Source organism: Oncorhynchus gorbuscha, linkage group LG03 (assembly GCF_021184085.1).
Source record: "Oncorhynchus gorbuscha isolate QuinsamMale2020 ecotype Even-year linkage group LG03, OgorEven_v1.0, whole genome shotgun sequence".
Lineage (NCBI taxonomy): Eukaryota > Metazoa > Chordata > Actinopteri > Salmoniformes > Salmonidae > Oncorhynchus > Oncorhynchus gorbuscha.
Genome location: NC_060175.1, coordinates 34595190 through 34620147, shown reverse-complemented (window position 1 = coordinate 34620147; position 24958 = coordinate 34595190). Strand labels below are relative to the sequence as shown.

Here is a 24958-nt window from a genome sequence, read left to right as displayed (position 1 = left end):
TCAATTGACATTTCTTTGTATATATCCCTAAAAATGATGCCAGCTGATTCATTATTTCGACTGGCTGAGAAACGCTGCCTGCCTCTCTCTCTCGCCTGGGATGATGAGACAGTGGAATGCTCCGTCAAATGGAACAGAGTAAATAGGCATTTTAACGTCATAGATTTAGCTGGTGGTAATTTGTGGAATAAACCCCTGCTGGAATGCGCTTTCAACCAATCAGCATTCAGGATTAGACACACCGGTCGTATAAAAAGCAGTCGAGCATTTGAGGGAGACATAATTACGTTAATTCAAAAGAAGGTCTTTACCAACTCCTAACAATATTGGGGTGTTTGTATTCTGACTTTTAAAAAAGCTGTGAGGAATTAATAAAATAAGTAATATAAACACAAGATCAGTAGCCTAGAGGTTTTAATAAAACATCCCCTCCCCTCCTCGCTCTCCTTTCCCCTCAGCCTTTCACTGGCTGTTGCAAACCGTTGCGCATCCTCCTCCTAATCACACACCACCTCCCCCTCCTCACTCCTCTCCCTCAAACCCCCAGCAGCCGGTCTCTTGCGTCGCTTGTTGAGCAGTGGGTTATTGGACATGTCTAGATCTTTGATCTTCACCTGGTCATAGTCCACACGCATGGTGGACAGAGCACTGGTCATCTCATCCTGGATCCAGACAATACAGATACAGTGCCTTAAGTAAGTAGTCATATCCTTTGACTTATTCCACATTTTGTTGTGTTACAGCCTGAGTCTAAAAATGCTCACCCATCTACACACAGTACTCCATAATGACAGTGAAAAGAAAACAATATGTTTTTAGAAATTTGTGCAAATTTCGTGAAAAAGAAATACAGAAATATCTAATTTACATACAGTAACAGTAAAAAGTTTAGACACACCTACTCATTCAAAGGTTTTTCTTCCTTTTTACTATTTTCTATATTGTAAAATAATAGTGAAAACATTATAACTATGAAATAACACATATGGAATCATGTAGTAACCAAAAAATTGTTAAACATCCGAAGTTCTTCAAAGGTAAATGATTTTATTTGAATGCTTTTCTTGTTTTTGTGAAAATGTTGCCTGCTGAATGCTAGGCTTAATGCTATGCTAGCTATCAATACTCTTACACAAATGCTTGTGTAGCTATGGTTGAAAAGCATATTTTGAAAATCTGAGATGACAGTGTTGTTAACAAAAGGCTAAGCTTGTGAGTGAATATATTTCTTTAATTTCATTTGTGATTTTCATGAATAGTTAACGTTGCGTTATGGTAATGAGCTTGAGGCTATGATTACGCTCCCGGATACAGGATTGCTCGACGCAAGAAGTTAAGAACTAAAGGTCAGTCAATCTGGAAAATTACCAACCTCAGAAATTGCAGCTGAAATAAATGCTTCCGAATTCAAGTAACAGACAAATCTCAACATCTCAACAACTGTTCAGAGGAGACTGAGTGAATCAGGCCTTCATGGTCGAATTGCTGAAAAGAAACCACTACTAAAGGACACCAATAAGAAGAAGCGACTTGCTTGGGCCAAGAAACACGAGCAACGGACAGTAGACCGGTAGAAATCTGTCCTTTGGTATGATGAATCCAAATTTGAGATTTTTGGTTCCAATTGCTGTGAACTTTTGTGTCCAAACGTTTGACTGGTACTGGTATTCACACCCCTGAGTCAATACTTTGGAAAAGCACCTTTGCCAGGGATTACAGATTTAAAGGGACATTTCTAAATGAAAAGGGTAGAGGAAAATAAGTAGGCAATTAGTAGGCAATTTCCCTTTAAGTCGTCTTGGGTATGTCTTTCAGTTTAACACATCGTGATTTGGGGATTTTCTCCCATTCTTCCTTGCAGATTTTCTCACGCTCTGTTAAATTAGATAGAAAGCGGCAAACAGCAATATTCAAGTCTTTCTACAGATTTTCAATGGGATTCAAGTCTGGGCTTTGGCTGGGCCATTGAAGGACCTTCACATTCTTGTTCTGAAGCCAATGTTGCTTTGGCTGTATGTTTGGGGTCATTGTTCTGTTGGAACATAAATATTCGACCCAGTCTAAGATAATTTGAATTATGAAGCAGGTTCTCATCAAGGATTTGCCTGTACTTGGCTCCATTCATTGTCCCCTCTATCATTACCTTACTCTCAGTCCCTGCCACTGAAAAGCATCCTCACAGCATGATGCTGCCACCACCATGCCCTAGGCCTGCTGGCATGTTCCTTTTTCTCAGGAGTTGCTTCCATCTGGCTACTCTCCCACAAATCACAGATTGGTTAAGTGCTCCAGAGACTGATGTCCTTCTGGCAGGTTCTCCCATCTCAGTCAAGGGCTTCTGTAGTTCTGTCAGAGTGGTCATTGGGTTCTTGATCAACTCCTTTACCAAGGTCCTTCTTGCCTGGTTACTCAGTTTGGTCATACAGCTAGCTCTAGGCAGAGTCTGGGAAGTTCCATACTTTTTCAATTTGCCAATAGTGGAAACCAGAAACATTCAACACTCTAGAAATGTTTTATAGCCTTCCCCATCATCACAATCTCTGAGATCTACGGATAGTTCCACAGACTTCAAGATATCGTTTCTACTCTGACATGCAGCGTCAACTGCGGGACCTTATATAGATAGGTGGGTTTCTTTCTAAACCATGTCCAGACAATTGAATTAGCCACAGGTGGACTCCAATCAAGTTGTAGAGACATCTCAAGGGTGATCAAAGGAAATTGGATGCACCAGAGCTCAATTTGGAGTATCATAGAAAAGACGTGTGAATACTTACAGTGGGGCAAAAAAGTATTTAGTCTGCCACCAATTGTGCAAGTTCTCCCATTTAAAAAGATGAGAGAGGCCTGTAATTTTCATCATAGGTACACTTCAACTATGACAGACAAAATGAGGAAAGAAATCCAGAAAATCACATTGTAGGATTTTTTATGAATTTATTTGCAAATTATGGTGGAAAATAAGTATTTGGTCAATAACAAAAGTTTAACTCAATACTTTGTTATATACCCTTTGTTGGCAATGACAGAGGTCAAATGTTTTCTGTAAGTCTTCACAAGGTTTTCACACACGGTTGCTGGTATTTTGGCCCATTCCTCCATGTAGATCTCCTCTAGAGCAGTGATGTTTTGGGGCTGTTGCTGGACAATGTGGACTTTCAACTCCCTCCAAAGATTTTCTATGGGGTTGAGATCTGGAGACTGGCTAGGCCACTCCAGGACCTTGAAATGCTTCTTACGAAGCCACTCCTTCGTTGCCCGGGCGGTGTGCTTGGGATCATTGTCATACTGAAAGACCCAGCCATGTTTCACCTTCAATGCCCTTGCTGATGGAAGGAGGTTTTCACTCAAAATCTCACGATATATGGCCCCATTCATTCTTTCCTTTACACGGATCAGTCGTTCTGGTCCCTTTGCAGAAAAACAGCCCCAAAGCATGATGTTTCCACCCCCATGCTTCACAGTAGGTATGGTGTTCTTTGGATGCAACTCAGCATTCTTTGTCCTCCAAACACAACGAGTTGAGTTTTTACCAAAATGTTATATTTTGGTTTCATCTGACCATATGACATTCTCCCAATCTTCTTCTGGATCATCCAAATGCTCTCTAGCAAACTTCAGACGGGCCTGGACATGTACTGGCTTAAGCAGGGGGACACGTCTGGCACTGCAGGATTTGAGTCCCTGGCGGCATAGTGTATTACTGATGGTAGGCTTTATTACTTTGGTCCCAGCTCTCTGCAGGTCATTCACTAGGTTCCCCGTGTGGTTCTGGGATTTTTGCTCACTGTTCTTGTGATCATTTTGACCCCACGGGGTGAGATCTTGTGTGGAGCCCCAGATCGAGAGAGATTATCAGTGGTCTTGTATGTCTTCCATTTCCTAATAATTGTTCCCACAGTTTATTCAAACCAAGCTGCTTACCAATTGCAGATTCAGTCTTCCCAGCCTGGTGCAGGTCTAAAATTTTGTTTCTGGTGTCCTTTGACAGCTCTTTGGTCTTTGCCATAGTGGATTTTGGAGTGTGACTGTTTGAGGTTGTGGACAGGTGTCTTTTATACTGATAACAAGATCAAACAGGTGCCATTAATACAGGTAACGAGTGGAGGACAGAGGAGCCTCTTAAAGAAGAAATTACAGGTCTGTGAGAGCCAGAAATCTTGCTTGTTTGTCGGTGACCAAATACTTATTTTCCACCATAATTTGCAAATAAATTCATTTAAAAAATCCTACAATGTGATTTTCTGGAATTGTTTTTCTTATTTTGTCTGTCATTGTTGAAGTGTACCTATGATGGAAATTACAGGCCTCTCTCATCTTTTTAAGTGGGAGAACTTGCACAATTGGTAGCTGACTAAATACTTTTTGCCCCACTGTATGTCAATTAGATATTTCTGTAAATCATTTTCAATATATTTGGCACATTTTCCTAAAAACATGTTTTCACTTTGTCATTATGTGGTATTGTGTGTAGATGGGTGAGAAAACATATTTATTTAATCCAGTTTGAATTCAGGCAGCAACACAACAACATTTAATTACATTTGGAATAAGTCAAGGGTATGATACTGTTCTACAGGCACTGTAGATAGTTGCAATATGGTTCTTACAAATCTACTGTTTAACACCATCCAGTGGCTTCTTAATGTTAGTGTTAGATTAAACTGGGCCATTGATATGCAGTGTTTTTTCATACCACAGAGTGTCAGTGTTTGACAGCTCTCTAGACTCACCTTGACATCGTCCCACAGTTCTCTGTCCTCTGTCAGAACACGGGATGTGTGCAGAGGAGTAGGAGGAACCACCATCGACTGCTTTAATGTCAACACGTATGCACGCACGCACGCACGCACGCACGCACGCACGCACGCACACACACACACACACACACACACACACACACACACACACACACACACACACACACACACACACACACACACACACACACACACACACACACACACACACACACACACATACACATACACAGTGTGAATTAGTCTCGTGTTATCAACCGCACTCAGACAGTGTTCTCAGGCATGCAGTAAGCAGCACCCTCACATTGATCCAGGGGTGGTTCATGAACTGCCCGATGGTCATCCTCTCGTTTGGGTCTGTCTTCAGCAGCTGGTTGATCAGCTGTTTGGCTACAGAGGGTATGGTCATAGGTCAACAAGCATAACAGATAAAACATGAACATCAGGTAAACTAGACAAGATGTCTGTCAAAGGACCTACAAATCACAACCGTAGACGAATCCGTCCAAAATATTTTGTAATTAGCAGAACATAGTTTGTATTGCAGTGAAGCCTCTACCTCTAGTATAGACCATCCCAACCCACAGTATTCAATTGCCTCTAGTCTGACCTTCCTCCGACACTTCGGCCCACTCAGGGTTAGGGAAGTTGTACTGGCCCATCCTGATCCTCTGCTTCATCCCTGGAGAGATGGCCTGGCCCGTGTTAGAGTAGAAAGGAGGGAATCCACACAGCCTGGGGATACAGCACACACTTTACTCATTCAACAGTCATTCAGCAGTCATTCAACAGTCACTCAACAGCAAATTAACAGCAATTTAACAGTCCTTTAACAGTCATTTAACAGTCATTAAACGGTCCTTTAATGGTCCTATAACAGTTCTTTAACACTCATTCAACAGCAATTCAACAGTAATTTAACAGTCCTTTAACAGTCATTTAACAGTCCTTTAACAGTCATTTAACAGTCCTTTAACACTCATTCAACAGCAATTCAACAGTAATTTAACAATCCTTTAACAGTCATTTAACAGTCATTTAACAGTCATTCAACAGTCCTTTTACAGTCATTTAACAGTCCTTTAACAGTAATTTAACAGTCCTTTAACAGTCATTTAACAGTCCTTTAACAGTCATTTAACAGTCATTTAACAGTCATTTAACAGTCCTTTAACAGTCCTTTAACAGTCCTTTCACAGTCATTTAACAGTCCTTTCACAGTCATTCATACTAAATACAAGGAGAGAGAGAAGGAGAGGTAGAAAGCAAGTCGTGGACCATGAGGAACCGAGTGTTGAAAGAGAGGGAGAGGAGTACCAGGCAGTGCAGAGAAGGGAGAGTAGGAATGAGGCCCAGGAGGGAACAGTAGGGAGAGTGAGAGTGAATAAGAAGCCTGTGACTTGATTCTCACACACCTACTGTCACACTTATAGCACAAAGACACACTAGGTACTCACAGGATGTACATGATCATGCCCAGAGACCACATGTCACATGACTTGTCATACTTCTCTGGACCGAGCACCTCGGGGGCTGATGGACAGACAGACAGACACAAATAGAGAGCAAGAGACAACTAGTCAGGCAGACAGACAGACAGGCAGAGACAGGGATAATATGTGGGGAAAAGTCAACCATAAAACGTTATAGCCTACACCATTCACATCTGGATAGTATACTACACTACTACTGGTGTAACAGACCCAACCACTCACCAACCTAGTAAGGGGTGTAACAGGGTGTCTGGAGGGAGTTGTGGAGGGTGGTCTCCTTGGCAAAGCCAAAGTCAGTCAGTTTCAGAACACCATTGCTCTCCTTGGTGGTGTAGAGCAGATTTTCAGGCTGTTGTGTGCGTGTGGAGGGAGGTGTAAAAAAGACGAAAGCAATAAGTACATCATCACTAAAACCACCAGTGGTAAAGACACCTGTCAGTGAGTGTCAGATGAAAGAGATACATGGGTGTACATGTCTGTGAGTGATGTGTGTCTAGAAGTATAGTCCCACCTTGACATCTCTGTGAGCTATGTCCATGTAGTGGAGGTACTCAATGGCCGTACCTATGTCCCTCATGATCTCTGAAGCCTCTGATTAAAAGCCATGACATAAATCTGATTAACATAGAGCATATGGGTCACCATAAATCACAGAGCACTGTAAATGACACAACATAGTTCCCCATCATAACTCACCTCTCTCTGTGAAAGCCTGGTCCCCTTTGGCCTGAATGCGACTGAACAGCTCCCCTCCCTCCATACTGAGACATGAAGTAAAATAAGAGACACAGATCAGAGCTTCTTAAAATTAACAAGACAACAAAGCTATTCCCCTAAACAAGGCAAGCATTGTCCCTTAGTAATTACTAGGCAATTACTGAGCCCAATCTACAGAGCCCAAAGACAATGATCAAGGATAGCGGGAACATCATTTGATGTTTGTGTAGCTTTTCATTAGGCCCAGGAGTTATTTTCTGACCACGTGACCTGACCAGGAAAAACTCCTGGCCCTAGTCATTAGTAATGTCTAGACTGGCATGCTAGATAAGCTAAGAGAGAATACATACATCATAGACAGATGCATTCTGGTTTATGTGGTCTGTGTGTTCCTTACCACTCCATGACGATAACCAGGCATTTTTCCCCCTGGTGCATGTTGTCATACAGGCTGAGGATGCGAACAATGTATGGACCCCCCGACACTCTCCAATGAAGCTCCATCTCCCGCCGCGCCTTAGGACTATCATGCAGAATCTGCAACCACAGAGGAGTGGGGATAGAAACACAGAGAAAGAAGGGTTGATAATACTGTGCAGGTTTCAGAAACATACAGTATTTACTATGACAAGGCATGATGATGGGTGCATATGATGATGGGAACGTGAATGTGTATCTATGCAACATGTATGTGCTGTGTGTGTGTTTTTGTGTGCATGCGTACATGTTGTCTATAGCCACTTGAAGGAATTGATCAAGAGCACAATAATAGCTTCAATCAGGTTAAAAGCCCTGTGACCAATCTTAGTCCCACCGCTCTCTCTCTCTCTCTCTCTCTCTCTCTCTCTCTCTCTCTCTCTCTCTCTCTCTCTCTCTCTCTCTCTCTCTCTCTCTCTCTCTCTCTCTCACTTCTCTTTCTCTCACTCTTTCACTCTTGCTCTTTCTCACTCTAACACACACACACGTACACAGTCTCTACATACTCTCATTTCAGTCATTTCATCATCCGAAATACAAACCTGGACCATTCATTCATATTACAGTTTTTGTTCAAATTTGGCACATTTTTCAGATGTAAGTGGTATATTTTCTAAACTCTAAATACAAAACTCTTAACTGAAAACAATTGTATTTCATGTTCAGAACCTTTGATTTTGCATTCATTTGGGGTTTCACACATCTTTCATCCCTGAGTCATTCATGCAAGTTTTCCATAAAATACATTTAGTTTAGTCACCAATATATCAGATATTGATAGACTCCCCATTTAGTCATTTTAACTACCATTTAATCCAATAGTAAAAATGTTATATATACATTTCAAAACGGTTCCTTTTGAAGTGCTGAATAGAAAGAATTTCATACAGCATTTGATAATTCTGTAACTTGACAAGCACAATTATTTTTATAATGTGTATCCAATTACAGTTTGTGGGCATTTTGAGAAGTATGTCATTCTTACAGTTTCATTATCCCTATAGAGTACAAATGTAGGACAAATCATAAGAAACTGGGGTATTTTAAAGCAGTTGGCTATTTAAAAAAGGAGCACGGCGTTGTATGCCATTCCTGCCCCATGCAACATTGAAAAAGATCACCTTTTCTACGTGACTTGTAACCTGATACAGTATCGCCTCTCCTGTCTCTCTGCTTGAAATATATCGGCTTACAGTGGATAACAGAAATTCAGATAATGAGTGGAATATATTGTTTTATATTATTATTACATTTGTTATTTAACCTTTATTTAACTGCATTGTACACTACACTACAGTATAATTCCAAATGGTGGCACATACCGAGCCGGATTAAGAAATCATAGGTCCCATAGGTATTTGTTGTACTCAGTCAACTGAAAATGTGCTTGGAATTTCGAAACATGAGCCATTTGATGATCTGTTTAGATTTTTGTTTAGATTCTGTTTAGATTTTTGTTCTTTGAGTTTTTAATATGTACCACATACTTAAAATTGCACCAAAGTGATTGAAAAAAACATGTAATTTGCTTTGCAGGAGGATTCCCTGCAGAAATTTTAGAATGAATGCTGCATTTTATAAGTGCATTCAAAATGTACCAGTAATAACAAACTTGCAAAGGGATTAGATGTGAGGTTGGGAGGGATCCCATATCCCCAGACACCACAGTCAGAGAAACTAGCCTCTCCTCTGTTTATGACAGGAACTAGTGCATTTTGGGACAGGAAGGAGAGAGCAGGTTGAGATTAAACTGTTTATAGAGGAGGAACCTAATACTCAGCCTAAACATTGTTCATAACACAAACAGAACAGAACATAAGCATGTATTCACATGTGCCAGTATAACTGATCCTCCTCCTAATCACATTTCATCCAGCTATCTTTGGTGTCCCTGGAAAAAAGAATGTGGAACTATTTTGGAGATTGAGAATGTTCCAATGAAAGCGGGCTCATGGCGTTTCAGTTCTTGTTTTTTAAGAATATTCCTGGTCGCTGTTGGACATGCTAACTAACTGACTTTGCAGGTTTTGAATTTACACAACTTGTTGACGTAGAACTGTTTCCAAATTGCTCACTATTTCAGTGGTTGACCTTCAAAGGACGGAAGTAAACACTCAACATTTAATCAGACCACAGAACCCCGTGTCCAGAAGGATAGATAGGGCGTAGAGTGCTTGCCAAGGCAGAACTTAACGACAGGGATGGACAGTTTTGGTCGCATTATATGCAAGCTTTTGCTCCATCCCAGTACAAACACACCAGGTTAAACTAATAGTAAAGTAAACTGAAGGCCTTCATGAGTTGAATCAGGTATATCAGAACATGGCTGAAACAAAAGTCTGCACACTGTGGTCCCTGTTGCCCATCCCTAATTTAGGATCTCACCAGACTAAATCCTCCTAGATGGAACATAGAATCAGTCCAGACAGAGCATGGCATTGTCCATACAAAATTACATTGACCACAGGCACTAACACAAAACTCTCTGCATAAGACCCGGTCCCAGACAGTACATCCCTGTCTCTCCCCAGATCTGTATGTGCAGGAGTAATCTAGTTAGTTTAAAGGGCAGCACTGTTGCCGCCTGTGGCTCCTCTCCAAACCGGCTCACAGAGAGACAGTTAAATCTGCCCTGATCGATTGGTGTTATCAGTGCTTAAGTGGACCTCTTTAAAAGAGAAACAGGCAACTTCGTCTTGTCTGTTGGTACAGTAAATATATCAGAGGAAGTAGAGGAGACTCAGGTGACAGTAACTTCCCTGCACGAATGTCAACTTCTGCACATCAGATACTGTATACTGCAAGCATGTACACTGATGCCCACGTATGTACTGTAAATTATTGGGGATGTGACTGGCAATCATATGTTTTCAGCATTATATCCAAGGTGGGCGTATGTCCTTCATACAACTCCAACGGAAATCAGACAAAGGACTTGATTCCATTGGTCCTAGCGAACCAATAAGAAAGATGCAAGAGATTGAGGAGGAGACTGTCTGAGATGAAAGAATAGTGAATAATTGATTACTATTCTCCCCCTTATCATTACCACTGCACATTATCATGTGTCCTGCCATTTACATCAGTGGGTAAGGAAAGAAAGCAAGCAAGACCTAAAATACATGGTTCCACTTGCGTCTGATGACTGATGGTCTCTCTCTCTCTCTCTCTCTCTCTCTCTCTCTCTCTCTCTCTCTCTCTCTCTCTCTCTCTCTCTCTCTCTCTCTCTCTCTCTCTCTCACACACACACCTTGAGCGCACATTTATCCCCTGTCTTCTTGCAGTAGCATTCCAGCACTTTCCCGTTGATACCCAGTCCTAGTACTTGAGTTGTTATTTTGTAGTCCTCTGTGACTGCGTTGCGTTTGAACTCCAGTTGGGAATGGGCGGGCAGTTGGAAGAGTGTGGGACCGCTTGGGGTGTCATTGCCTGGGATGTGTGGTCCGCTGCCATCAGTCATCCCCTGGAGCTGAGGGTCGGATTGGTTCATCGACTGCTTCTCCTTCCCATTACCATTATGTTGCATGATGTGTCTCTTGCCGTGCTCTCCAGGGGAACAGAGAGAGAGAGTGCAAGAAGAGGCAGTGGTGTCCTGGGGATATATCACTTTTCTCCTCCCTGTCCAGTGTCAGGCTGCAGGGTCACTGAACCCCTCCCTCTCTCTGAGACTCAGTTATATATTTTTCAGAGGCCTTGGTCGATTTTACTTTAGATTATGGCGCAAAAAGAGGCTAACTAATCCCCAATTGTTTTATTTCTTTCGAGAAATAGCTACTCTATAATAATATTGGCACATCGACAGAATAATACTTTTCAGATTGTATATCTAGAATAGTTCAATTAAGCATTTTGAACGTCACTATGTAGGACATTCTAATTTGTGGTATAGTTTACAATTGATTATGTAAAATATGATGTTGTATCTCAATAAATGGAACACAGGTCATTTTACCCCAGCAAATAAATTTGTATCGCATGTCCAGTTTGGTTGATCAAAATGCCAAGAACATTTCCTGCAAAACAATAGTCCTTATTCTCTCCGTTATTCTCCTCTTCTGTACCCTCGTCTGGGTCTACACCAAAGTCCCCTACGTCAGCGCAGCGTGGCTCAAATTCATTCACACTGCGTTTATTTTAAAGGAGCCGCTACGCGTAAAGAAGGCACTGCAAGTTTAAAGCAGAGAGGAAGAGGCGAAGCGAGAGTTTTCACTCTCGCCAAAATCTGTCCAAAATGAACCCAATGCGTTACAATGAGCTTATTTTCGATGTAAACTTGTCACCTGTCTTCCCGCCTTTGGGACAACTACTCCCATTTGTTAGGGCGGATACATTAGTATCTCGTCATTATATACAGATCTCTGTTCATAGGAACTCGTCAGGCATTACGAACCAATCACTAACATCCAATTCTTATCTTGAAACAAAAAGTTGAAAAGGACAAAAATGCTAGTCAGTCAGTGGTAGTCTTTATTACCTTCACATACAAAATAATAGCCCAGTAACCATATTCCATATTCCAACATAAAAAAAGTATTTGAACTACCCTATGCAAGTACAATATTATATCTGATGCTTTAAAGTGCTATTACTGGTGCTTTAAAGTGTGATTACTGTTGCTTTAAAGTGTGATTATTGGGGCTTTAAAGTGATATTACTGGTGCTTTAAAGTGTGATTACTGTTGCTTTAAAGTGCTATTACTGGTGCTTTAAAGTGCTATTACTGGTGCTTTAAAGTGTGATTACTGTTGCTTTAAAGTGTGATTACTGTTGCTTTGAAGTACTTTTACTGTTGCTTTAAAGTGCTATTACTGTTGCTTTAAAGTATGATTACTGTAGCTTTAAAGTGTGATTACTGTTGCTTTGAAGTGCTTTTACTGTTGCTTTAAAGTGTGATTACTGTTGTTTTAAAGTGTGATTACTGTTGCTTTAATGTGTGATTACTGTTGCTTTGTAGTGCTTTTCTGGTGCTTTAAAGTGTGATTACTATTATTACTGTTGCTTTAAAGTGCTATTACTGTTGCTTTATTGATTACTGTAGCTTTAAAGTGTGATTACTGGCACTTTAAAGTGTGATTACTGTTGCTTTAACGTGTGATTACTGTTGCTTTAAAGTGTGATTACTGTTGCTTTAAAGTGTGATTACTGTTGCTTTGAAGTGCTTTTACTGTTGCTTTAAAGTGTGATTACTGTTGCTTTAATGTGTGATTACTGTTGCTTTAAAGTGTGATTACTGTTGCTTTGAAGTGCTTTTACTGTTGCTTTAAAGTGTGATTACTGTTGTTTTAAAGTGTGATTACTGTTGCTTTAATGTGTGATTACTGTTGCTTTGTAGTGCTTTTCTGGTGCTTTAAAGTGCTATTACTGTTGCTTTAAAGTGTGATTACTGTAGCTTTAAAGTGTGATTACTGGCGCTTTAAAGTGTGATTACTGTTGCTTTAACGTGTGATTACTGTTGCTTTAAAGTGTGATTACTGTTGCTTTAAAGTGTGATTACTGTTGCTTTGAAGTGCTTTTACTGTTGCTTTAAAGTGTGATTACTGTTGCTTTACTGTGTGATTACTGTTGCTTTAAAGTGTGATTACTGTTGCTTTGAAGTGCTTTTACTGTTGCTTTAAAGTGTGATTACTGTTGTTTTAAAGTGTGATTACTGTTGCTTTAATGTGTGATTACTGTTGCTTTGTAGTGCTTTTCTGGTGCTTTAAAGTGCTATTACTGTTGCTTTAATAAAGTGTGATTACTGTAGCTTTAAAGTGTGATTACTGGCGCTTTAAAGTGTGATTACTGTTGCTTTAATGTGTGATTACTGTTGCTTTAAAGTGTGATTACTGGTTCTTTAAAGTGTGATTACTGTTGCTTTAAAGTGTGATTACTGTTGCTTTAAAGTGTGATTACTTGTCATGTATTGTCATGTTATGTCTTGTTCCTGTTCTTTCTCTTCTCTTCGTTTCCCCCTGCTGGTCGTATTAGGTTACCTTCTCTCCCTCTATCTCTCTCTCTCTCTCTCTCTCTCTCTATGGTCCCTTTCCTTCTCCCAGCTGTCCCTCATTCTCCTCTAACGACCTCGTTTACTCTCTACGGCCCGTGCTTACCCGGAGGGACCTGCAGTCTGTTGCCGCTAGCCCTGCTATTCTCCTCTGCTACATAGAAGGGGACTAGTCAACAGATACAACTGAAGAGGATTTATGTTTTCCCTGTGTTTGAACATCAAAAGACTCTGTTTCTGTTAAACCGCTTTTGGGTCCTCACTCACCTGCATAACATTACTGGTTCTTTAAAGTGTGATTACTGTTGCTTTAAAGTGTGATTACTGTTGCTTTAAAGTGTGATTACTGGTTCTTTAAAGTGTGATTACTGGTGCTTTAAAGTGTGATTACTGGTTCTTTAAAGTGTGATTACTGTAGCTTTAAAGTGTGATTACTGTTGCTTTAAAGTGTGATTACTGGTGCTTTAAAGTGTGATTACTGTTGCTTTGAAGTGCTTTTACTGTTGCTTTAAAGTGTGATTACTGTTGTTTTAAAGTGTGATTACTGTTGCTTTAATGTGTGATTACTGTTGCTTTGTAGTGCTTTTCTGGTGCTTTAAAGTGCTATTACTGTTGCTTTAAAGTGTGATTACTGTAGCTTTAAAGTGTGATTACTGGCGCTTTAAAGTGTGATTACTGTTGCTTTAACGTGTGATTACTGTTGCTTTAAAGTGTGATTACTGTTGCTTTGAAGTGCTTTTACTGTTGCTTTAAAGTGTGATTACTGTTGCTTTAATGTGTGATTACTGTTGCTTTAAAGTGTGATTACTGTTGCTTTGAAGTGCTTTTACTGTTGCTTTAAAGTGTGATTACTGTTGTTTTAAAGTGTGATTACTGTTGCTTTAATGTGTGATTACTGTTGCTTTGTAGTGCTTTTCTGGTGCTTTAAAGTGCTATTACTGTTGCTTTAATAAAGTGTGATTACTGTAGCTTTAAAGTGTGATTACTGGCGCTTTAAAGTGTGATTACTGTTGCTTTAATGTGTGATTACTGTTGCTTTAAAGTGTGATTACTGGTTCTTTAAAGTGTGATTACTGTTGCTTTAAAGTGTGATTACTGTTGCTTTAAAGTGTGATTACTTGTCATGTATTGTCATGTTATGTCTTGTTCCTGTTCTTTCTCTTCTCTTCGTTTCCCCCTGCTGGTCGTATTAGGTTACCTTCTCTCCCTCTATCTCTCTCTCTCTCTCTCTATGGTCCCTTTCCTTCTCCCAGCTGTCCCTCATTCTCCTCTAACGACCTCGTTTACTCTCTACGGCCCGTGCTTACCCGGAGGGACCTGCAGTCTGTTGCCGCTAGCCCTGCTATTCTCCTCTGCTACATAGAAGGGGACTAGTCAACCGATACAACTGAAGAGGATTTATGTTTTCCCTGTGTTTGAACATCAAAAGACTCTGTTTCTGTTAAACCGCTTTTGGGTCCTCACTCACCTGCATAACATTACTGGTTCTTTAAAGTGTGATTACTGTTGCTTTAAAGTGTGATTACTGTTGCTTTAAAGTGTGATTACTGGTTCTTTAAAGTGTGATTACTGGTGCTTTAAAGTGTGATTACTGGTTCTTTAAAGTGTGATTACTGTAGCTTTAAAGTGTGATTACTGTTGCTTTAAAGTGTGATTACTGGTGCTTTAAAGTGTGATTACTGTTGCTTTGAAGTGCTTTTACTGTTGCTTTAAAGTGTGATTACTGTTGCTTTAATGTGTGATTATATGTTGCTTTGAAGTGCTTTTCTGGTGCTTTAAAGTGCTATTATTGTTGCTTTAAAGTGTGCTTACTGTTGCTTTAAAGTGTGATTACTGGTGCTTTAAAGTGCTATTACTGTTGCTTTAAAGTGTGATTACTGTTGCTTTAAAGTGTGATTACTGTTGCTTTAAAGTGTGATTACTGTTGCTTTAATGCTATTACTGTTGCTTTAAAGTGTGATTACTGTTGCTTAAGTGTGATTACTGGTGCTTTGAAGTGCTTTTCTGGTGCTTTAAAGTGCTATTACTGTTTCTTTAAAGTGTGATTACTGTTGCTTTAAAGTGTGATTACTGTTGCTTTAAAGTGTGATTACTGGTGTTTTAAAGTATTACATATAACACGAATTGTGATTTGTATACACACAAAATGGGTGATGGAAATCCACATATTTATACATACCAATCGAAATGTTACACACCATAAGGTACACACCTGTTTTTACAATGTCCCACAGTTGATAGTGCATGTTAGAGCAAAAACCAAGTCACGAGGTGGAAGGAATTGTCCGAAGAGCTCCAAGACAGGATTGTGTTTAGGCACAGATCTGGGGAAGGGTACAAAATTGTCTGCATCATTAAAGGTCCCCATGAACACATTGGCCTCTATCATTCTTAAATGGAAGAAGTTTGGAACCACCAAGACTCTTCCTAGAGCTGGCCGACTACCAAACTGAGCAATCAGGGGAGGAGGGCCTTGGTCAATGAGGTGACCAAGAACCCGATGGTCACTCTGACAGAGCTCCCGAGTTCCTCTGTGCAGATAGTAGAACCTTCCAGTAGGACAACAATCTCTGCAGCACTCCACCAATCAGGCCTTTATAGAGTGGCCTGACGGAAGCCACTCCTCAGTAAAAGGCACATGACAGCCCGCTAGGAGTTTGCCAAAAGGTATCTAAAGGACTCTCAGACCATGAGAAACAAGATTCTCTGGTCTGATGAAACCAAGATTTAACTATTTGGCCTGAATGCCAAGCGTGACATCGGGAAGAAACCTGACACCATCCCTACTGGTGGTGGCAGCATCATGCTGTGGGGATGTTTTTCAGCAGCAGGGACTGGGAAACTAGTCAGGATGGAGGGAAAGTTGAACGGAGAAAAGAACAGAGAGATCCTTGATGAAAACTTGCTCCAGAGTGCTCAGGACCTCAGACTAGGGTGAAGGTTCACCTTCTAACATCAATCAAATCAAATCAAATGTATTTATATAGCCCTTCGTACATCAGCTGATATCTCAAAGTGCTGTACAGAAACCCAGCCTAAAACCCCAAACAGCAAACAATGCAGGTGTAAAAGCACGGTGGCTAGGAAAAACTCCCTAGAAAGGCCAAAACCTAGGAAGAAACCTAGAGAGGAACCAGGCTATGTGGGGTGGCCAGTCCTCTTCTGGCTGTGCCGGGTAGAGATTATAACAGAACATGACCAAGATGTTCAAATGTTCATAAATGACCAGCATGGTCGAATAATAATAAGGCAGAACTGTTGAAACTGGAGCAGCAGCACAGTCAGGTGGACTGGGGACAGCAAGGAGCCATCATGTCAGGTAGTCCTGGGGCACGGTCCTAGGGCTCAGGTCCTCAGAGAGAAAGAAAGAGAGAATTAGAGAGAGCATATGTGGGGTGGCCAGTCCTCTTCTGGCTGTGCCGGGTGGAGATTATAACAGAACGTGGCCAAGATGTTCAAATGTTCATAAATGACCAGCATGGTTGAATAATAGTAGGGCAGAACAGTTGAAACTGGAGCAGCAGCATGGCCAGGTGGACTGGGGACAGCAAGGAGTTATCATGTCAGGTAGTCCTGGGACATGGTCCTAGGGCCCAGGCCAGTTGAAACTGGAGCAGCAGCATGGCCAGGTGGACTGGGGACAGCAAGGAGTCATCATGTCAGGTAGTCCTGGGGCATGGTCCTAGGGCTCAGGTCCTCCGAGAGAGAGAAAGAAAGAGAGAAGGAGAGAATTAGAGAACGCACACTTAGATTCACACAGGACACCGAATAGGACAGGAGAAGTACTCCAGATATAACAAACTGACCCTAGCCCCCCGACACATAAACTACCGCAGCATAAATACTGGAGGCTGAGACAGGAGGGGTCAGGAGACACTGTGGCCCCATCCGAGGACACCCCAGGACAGGGCCAAACAGGAAGGATATAACCCCACCCACTTTGCCAAAGCACAGCCCCCACACCACTAGAGGAATATCTTCAGCCACCAACTTACCATCCTGAGACAAGACCGAGTATAGCCCACAAAGATCTCCGCCACGGCACAACCCAAGGGGGGGGCGACAACCCAGACAGGCTGACCACAACAGTGAAGCAACCCACCCAGGTGACGCACCCCCCCAGGGACGGCATGAGAGAGCCCCAGCAAGCCAGTGACTCAGCCCCCGTAACAGGGTTAGAGGCAGAGAATCCCAGTGGAAAGAGGGGAAAAGGCCAGGCAGAGACAGCAAGGGCGGTTCGTTGCTCCAGAGCCTTTCCGTTCACCTTCCCACTCCTGGGCCAGACTACACTCAATCATATGAACCACTGAAGAGATGAGTCTTCAGTAAAGACTTAAAGGTTGAGACCGAGTTTGCGTCTCTGACATGGGTAGGCAGACCGTTCCATAAAAATGGAGCTCTATAGGAGAAATTAGGAGGCCTGCGTCTTGTGACTGTAGCGTACGTGTAGGTATGTACGGCAGGACCAAATCAGAGAGGTAGGTAGGAGCAAGCCCATGTAATGCTTTGTAGGTTAGCTGTAAAACCTCGAAATCAGCCCTTGCTTTGACAGGAAGCCAGTGTAGAGAGGCTAGCACTGGAGTAATATGATCAAATTTTTTGGTTCTAGTCAGGATTCTAGCAGCTGTATTTAGCACTAACTGAAGGTTATTTAGTGCTTTTATCCGGGTAGCCGGAAAATAGAGCATTGCAGTAGTCTAACCTAGAAGTGACAAAAGCATGGATTAATTTTTCTGCATCATTTTTGGACAGAAAGTTTCTGATTTTTGCAATGTTACGTAGATGGAAAAAAGCTGTCCTCGAAATGGTCTTGATATGTTCTTCAAAAGAGAGATCAGGGTCCAGAGTAACGCCGAGGTCCTTCACAGTTTTATTTGAGACGACTGTACAACCATTAAGATTAATTGTCAGATTCAACAGAAGATCTCTTTGTTTCTTGGGACCTAGAACAAGCATCTCTGTTTTGTCCGAGTTTAATAGTAGAAAGTTTGCAGCCATCCACTTCCTTATGTCTGAAACACATGCTTCTAGCGAGGGCAATTTTGGGGCTTCACCATGTTTCATTGAAATGTACAGCTGTGTGTCATCCGCATAGCAGTGAAAGTTTACATTATGTTTTCGAATAACATCCCCAAGAGGTAAAATATATAGTGAAAACAATAGTGGTCCTAAAACAGAACCTTGAGGAACACCGAAATTTACAGTTGATTTGTCAGAGGACAAACCATTCACAGAGACAAACGGATATCTTTCCGACAGATAAGATCTAAACCATGCCAGAACATGTCCATGTAGACCAATTTGGGTTTCCAATCTCTCCAAAAGAATGTGGTGATCGATGGTATCAAAAGCAGCACTAAGGTCTAGGAGCACGAGGACAGATGCAGAGCCTCGGTCCGATGCCATTAAAATGTCATTTACCACCTTCACAAGTGCCGTCTCAGTGCTATGATGGGGTCTAAAACCAGACTGAAGCATTTCGTATACATTGTTTGTCTTCAGGAAGGCAGTGAGTTGCTGCGCAACAGCCTTCTCTAACATTTTTGAAAGGAATGGAAGATTCGATATAGGCCGATAGTTTTTTATATTTTCTGGGTCAAGGTTTGGCTTTTTCAAGAGAGGCTTTATTACTGCCACTTTTAGTGAGTTTGGTACACATCCAGTGGATAGAGAGCCGTTTATTATGTTCAACATAGGAGGGCCAAGCACAGGAAGCAGCTCTTTCAGTAGTTTAGTTGGAATAGGGTCCAGTATACAGCTTGAAGGTTTAGAGGCCATGATTATTTTCATCATTGTGTCAAGAGATATAGTACTAAAACACTTGAGCGTCTCTCTTGATCCTAGGTCCTGGCAGAGTTGTGCAGACTCAGGACAACTGAGGTTTGGAGGAATACGCAGGTTTAAAGAGGAGTCCGTAATTTGCTTTCAAATAATCATAATCTTTTCCTCAAAGAAGTTCATGAATTTATCACTGCTAAAGTGAAAGTCATCCTCTCTTGGGGAATGCTGCTTTTTAGTTAGCTTTGCCACAGTATCAAAAAGGAATTTCGGATTGTTCTTATTTTCCTCAATTAAGTTAGAAAAATAGGATGATCGAGCAGCAGTAAGGGCTCTTCGGTACTGCACGGTACCGTCCTTCCAAGCTAGTCGGAAGACTTCCAGTTTGGTGTGGCGCCATTTCCGTTCCAATTTTCTGGAAGCTTGCTTCAGAGCTCGGGTATTTTCTGTGTACCAGGGAGCTAGTTTCTTATGAGACATTTTTTTAGTTTGTAGGGGTGCAACTGCATCTAGGGTATTGCGCAAGGTTAAATTGAGATCCTCAGTTAGGTGGTTCACAGATTTTTGTCCTCTGGCGTCCTTGGGTAGGCAGAGGGAGTCTGGAAGGGCATCAAGGAATCTTTGTGTTGTCTGTGAATTTATAGCACGACTTTTGATGTTCCTTGGTTGGGGTCTGAGCAGATTATTTGTTGCAATTGCAAACATAATAAAATGGTGGTCCGATAGTCCAGGATTATGAGGAAAAACATTAAGATCCATAACATTTATTCCATGGGACTAAACTAGGTCCAGCGTATGACTGTGACAGTGAGTGGGTCCAGAGACATGTTGGACAAAACCCACTGAGTCGATGATGGCTCCGAAAGCCTTTTGGAGTGGGTCTGTGGACTTTTCCATGTGAATATTAAAGTCACCAAAGATTAGAATATTATCTGCAATGACTACAAGGTCCGATAGGAATTCAGGGAACTCAGTGAGAAACGCTGTATATGGCCCAGGAGGCCTGTAAACAGTAGCTATAAAAAGTGATTGAGTAGGCTGCATAGATTTCATGACTAGAAGCTCAAAAGATGAAAACGTTAGCAACACCTCCGCCTTTGCGGGATGCACGGGGGGATATGGTCACTAGTGTAGCCAGGAGGTGAGGCCTCATTTAACACAGTAAATTCATCAGGCTTAAGCCATGTTTCAGTCAGGCCAATCACATCAAGATTATGATCAGTGATTAGTTCATTGACTATAATTGCCTTTGAAGTAAGGGATCTAACATTAAGTAGCCCTATTTTGAGATGTGAGGTATCATGATCTCTTTCAGTTATGACAGGAATGGAGGTGGTCTTTATCCTAGTGAGATTGCTAAGGCGAACACCGCCATGTTTAGTTTTGCCCAACCTAGGTCGAGGCACAGACACGGGTCTCAATGGTGATAGCTGAGCTGACTACACTGACTATGCTAGTGGCAGACTCCACTATGCTTGCAGGATGGCTAATAGCCTGCTGCCTGGCATGCACCCTATTTCATTGTGGAGCTAGAGGAGTTAGAGCCCATGACAACGACCCTAAGTACAGAGCCAAGACAACGCAGGTGTGGCTTCGGGACAAGTCTCTCAATGTCCTTGAGTGTCCCAGCCAGAGCCCGGATTTGACCCATATCGAACATCTCTGGAGAGACGTGAAAATCACTGTGCAGCGATGCTCCCCATCCAACCTGACAGAGCTTGAGAGGATCTGCAGAGATGAATGGGAGAAACTTCCCAAAAACAGGTGCAAAGCTTGAAACGTCATATTCAAGAAGACTCGAGGCTGTAACCACTGCCAAAGTTGCTTCAACCAAGTACTGAGTAAAGGGTCTGAATACTTACGTAAATGTGATATTTCAGTTTTTTATTTTTAATACATTTCCAAACAATTTTTTAAAACGGTTTGCTTTGCCATTATGGGGTATTGTGTGTAGATTGATGAGATAAAACAAAACAATTTAGTCCATTTTTAGAATAAAGCTGTAATGTAACAAAATGTGGAAAAAGTCAAGGGGTCTGAATTACTTTCCATATGCACTGTACATCAAAGAACACCATGTTAACTCATTGTTTTCAATTGATGATTGGCAATAAGACTTGTATATATACAGTTGAAGTCGGAAGTTAACATACACTTTGAACTCAGTTTTCACAATTCCTGACATTTAATCTATGTAGAAATTCCCTCTTTTATGTCAGTTAGAATCACCACTTTATTTTAAGAAGGTGAAATGTCCGAATAACAGTAGAGAGTGATTTATTTCAGCGTTCATTTCTTTCATCACATTCCCAGTGGGTCAGAAGTTTACATACACTCAATTAGTAATTGCTAGCATTGCCTTTAAATTGTTTAACTTGGGTCAAAAGTTTCGGGTAGCCTTCCACAAGCTTCTCACAATACGTTCGATGAATTTTGGCCCATTTCTCCTGACAGAGCTGGTGTAACTGAGTCAGGTTTGTAGGCCTCCTTGCTCGCACACGCATTTTCATTTCTGCCCACAAATCTTCTATAGGTTTGAGGTCAGGGCTTTGTGATGGCCACTCCAATACATTGACTTTGTTGTCCTTAAGCCATTTTGCCACAACTTTGGAAGTATGCTTGGGGTCATTGTCCATTTGGAAGACCCATTTGCGACCAAGCTTTAACTTCCTGACTGATGTTTACATTTACATTTAAGTCATTTAGCAGACGCTCTTATCCAGAGCGACTTACAAATTGGTGCATTCACCTTATGACATCCAGTGGAACAACCACTTTACAATAGTGCATCTAAATATTTTAAGGGGGGAGGGGGTGAGAAGGATTACTTTATCCTATCCTAGGTATTCCTTAAAGAGGTGGGGTTTCAGGTGTCTCCGGAAGGTGGTGATTGACTCCGCTGTCCTGGCGTCGTGAGGGAGTTTGTTCCACCATTGGGGAGCCAGAGCAGCGAACAGTTTTGACTGAGCTGAGCGGGAACTGTACTTCCTCAGTGGTAGGGAGGCGAGCAGGCCAGAGGTGGATGAACGCAGTGCCCTTATTTGGGTGTAGGGCCTGATCAGAGCCTGGAGGTACTGAGGTGCCGTTCCCCTCACAGCTCCGTAGGCAAGCACCATGGTCTTGTAGCGGATGCGAGCTTCAACTGGAAGCCAGTGGAGAGAGCGGAGGAGCGGGGTGACGTGAGAGAACTTGGGAAGGTTGAACACTAGACGGGCTGCGGCGTTCTGGATGAGTTGTAGGGGTTTAATGGCACAGGCAGGGAGCCCAGCCAACAGCGAGTTGCAGTAATCCAGACGGGAGATGACAAGTGCCTGGATTAGGACCTGCGCCGCTTCCTGTGTGAGGCAGGGTCCCACTTGTGGATGTTGTAGAGCATGAACCTACAGGAACGGGCCACCGCCTTGATGTTAGTTGAGAACGACAGTTTGTTGTCCAGGATCACGCCAAGGTTCTTAGCGCTCTGGGAGGAGGACACAATGGAGTTGTCAACCATGATGGCGAGATCATGGAACGGGCAGTCCTTCCCGGGAGGAAGAGCAGCTCCGTCTTGCCGAAGTTCAGCTTGAGGTGGTGATCCGTCATCCACACTGATATGTCTGCCAGACATGCAGAGATGCGATTCGCCACCTGGTCATCAGAAGGGGAAAGGAGAAGATTAATTGTGTGTCGTCTGCATAGCAATGATAGGAGAGACCATGTGAGGTTATGACAGAGCCAAGTGACTTGGTGTATAGCGAGAATAGGAGAGGGCCTAGAACAGAGCCCTGGGGACACCAGTGGTGAGAGCGCGTGGTGAGGAGACAGATTCTCGCCACGCCACCTGGTAGGAGCGACCTGTCAGGTAGGACGCAATCCAAGCGTGGGCCGCGCCGGAGATGCCCAACTCGGAGAGGGTGGAGAGGAGGATCTGATGGTTCACTGTATCGAAGGCAGCCGATAGGTCTAGAAGGATGAGAGCAGAGGAGAGAGAGTTAGCTTTAGCGGTGCGGAGCGCCTCCGTGATACAGAGAAGAGCAGTCTCAGTTGAATGACTAGTCTTGAAACCTGACTGATTTGGATCAAGAAGGTCATTCTGAGAGAGATAGCGGGAGAGCTGACCAAGGACGGCACGTTCAAGAGTTTTGGAGAGAAAAGAAAGAAGGGATACTGGTCTGTAGTTGTTGACATCGGAGGGATCGAGTGTAGGTTTTTCAGAAGGGGTGCAACTCTCGCTCTCTTGAAGACGGAAGGGACGTAGCCAGCGGTCAGGGATAAGTTGATGAGCGAGGTGAGGTAAGGAGAAGGTCTCCGGAAATGGTCTGGAGAAGAGAGGAGGGGATAGGGTCGAGCGGGCAGGTTGTTGGGCGGCCGGCCGTCACAAGACGTGAGATTTCATCTGGAGAGAGAGGGGAGAAAGAGGTCAGAGCACAGGGTAGGGCAGTGTGAGCAGAACCAGCGGTGTTGTTTGACTTAGCAAACGAGGATCGGATGTCGTCGATCTTCTTTTCAAAATGGTTGACGAAGTCATCTGCAGAGAGGGAGGAGGGGGGGAGGAGGATTCAGGAGGGAGGAGAATGTGGCAAAGAGCTTCCTAGGGTTAGAGGCAGATGCTTGGAATTTAGAGTGGTAGAAAGTGGCTTTAGCAGCAGAGACAGAGGAGGAAAATGTAGAGAGGAGGGAGTGAAAGGATGCCAGGTCCGCAGGGAGGCGAGTTTTCCTCCATTTCCGCTCGGCCTTCCGGAGCCCTGTTCTGTGAGCTCGCATTGAGTCGTCAAGCCACGGAGCGTCTTGAGATGTTGCTTCAATATATCCATATAATTCTCCTACCTCATGATGCCATCTATTTTGTGAAGTGCATCAGTCCCTCCTGCAGCAATGCACGCCACAACATGATGCTTGACGGTTGGGATGGTGTTCTTCGACTTGCAAGCCTCCCCCTTTTTCCTCCAAACATAACGATGGTCATTATGGCCAAACAGTTCTATTTTTGTTTCATCAGACCAGATGACATTTCTCCAAAAAGTACAATCTTTGTCCCCATGTGCAGATGCAAACCGTAGTCTGCTTTTTTATGGCGGTTTTGGAGCAGTGGCTTCTTCCTTGCTGAGCGGCCTTTCAGGTTATGTCGATATAGGACTCGTTTTACTGTGGATATAGATACATTTGTACCTGTTTCCTCCAGCATCTTCACAAGGTCCTTTGCTCTTGTTCTGGGATTGATTTGCATATTTTGCACCTAAGTACGTTCATCTCTAGGAGACAGAGCGCGTCTCTTTCCTGAGCGGTATGACGGCTGAGTGGTCCCAAAGTGTTTATACTTGCATACTATTGTTTGTACAGATGAACGTGGTACCTTCAGGCATTTGGAAAATGCTCCCAAGTATGAACCAGACTTGTGGAGGTCTACAATTTATTTTCTGAGGTCTTGGCTGATTAATTTTCCCATTATGTCAAGCAAAGAGGCACTGAGTTTGAAGGTAGGTCTTGAAATACATCCCCAGGTACACTGCCAATTGACTCAAATAATGTCAATTAGCCTATCAAAAGCTTCTAAAGCCATGACATAATTTTCAGGAATTTTCCAAGCTGTTTAAAGGCACAGTCATCATAGTGTATGTAAACTTCTGACCCACTGGAATTGTGATACAGTCAATTATAAGTGAAATAATCTGTCTGCAAACAATTTTTTAAAAGTTACTTGTGTCATGCACAAAGTAGATGTTCTAACCGACTTGCCAAAACTATAGTTTGTCAACAAGAAATTTGTGGAG

General features: G+C 42.4%; 1 pseudogene; it reads right to left on the bottom strand.

The window, feature by feature from the left end:
- On the bottom strand, positions 1–11515 carry LOC124019693 (annotated as a pseudogene).
- Positions 11516–24958: the final 13443 nt, after the last annotated feature.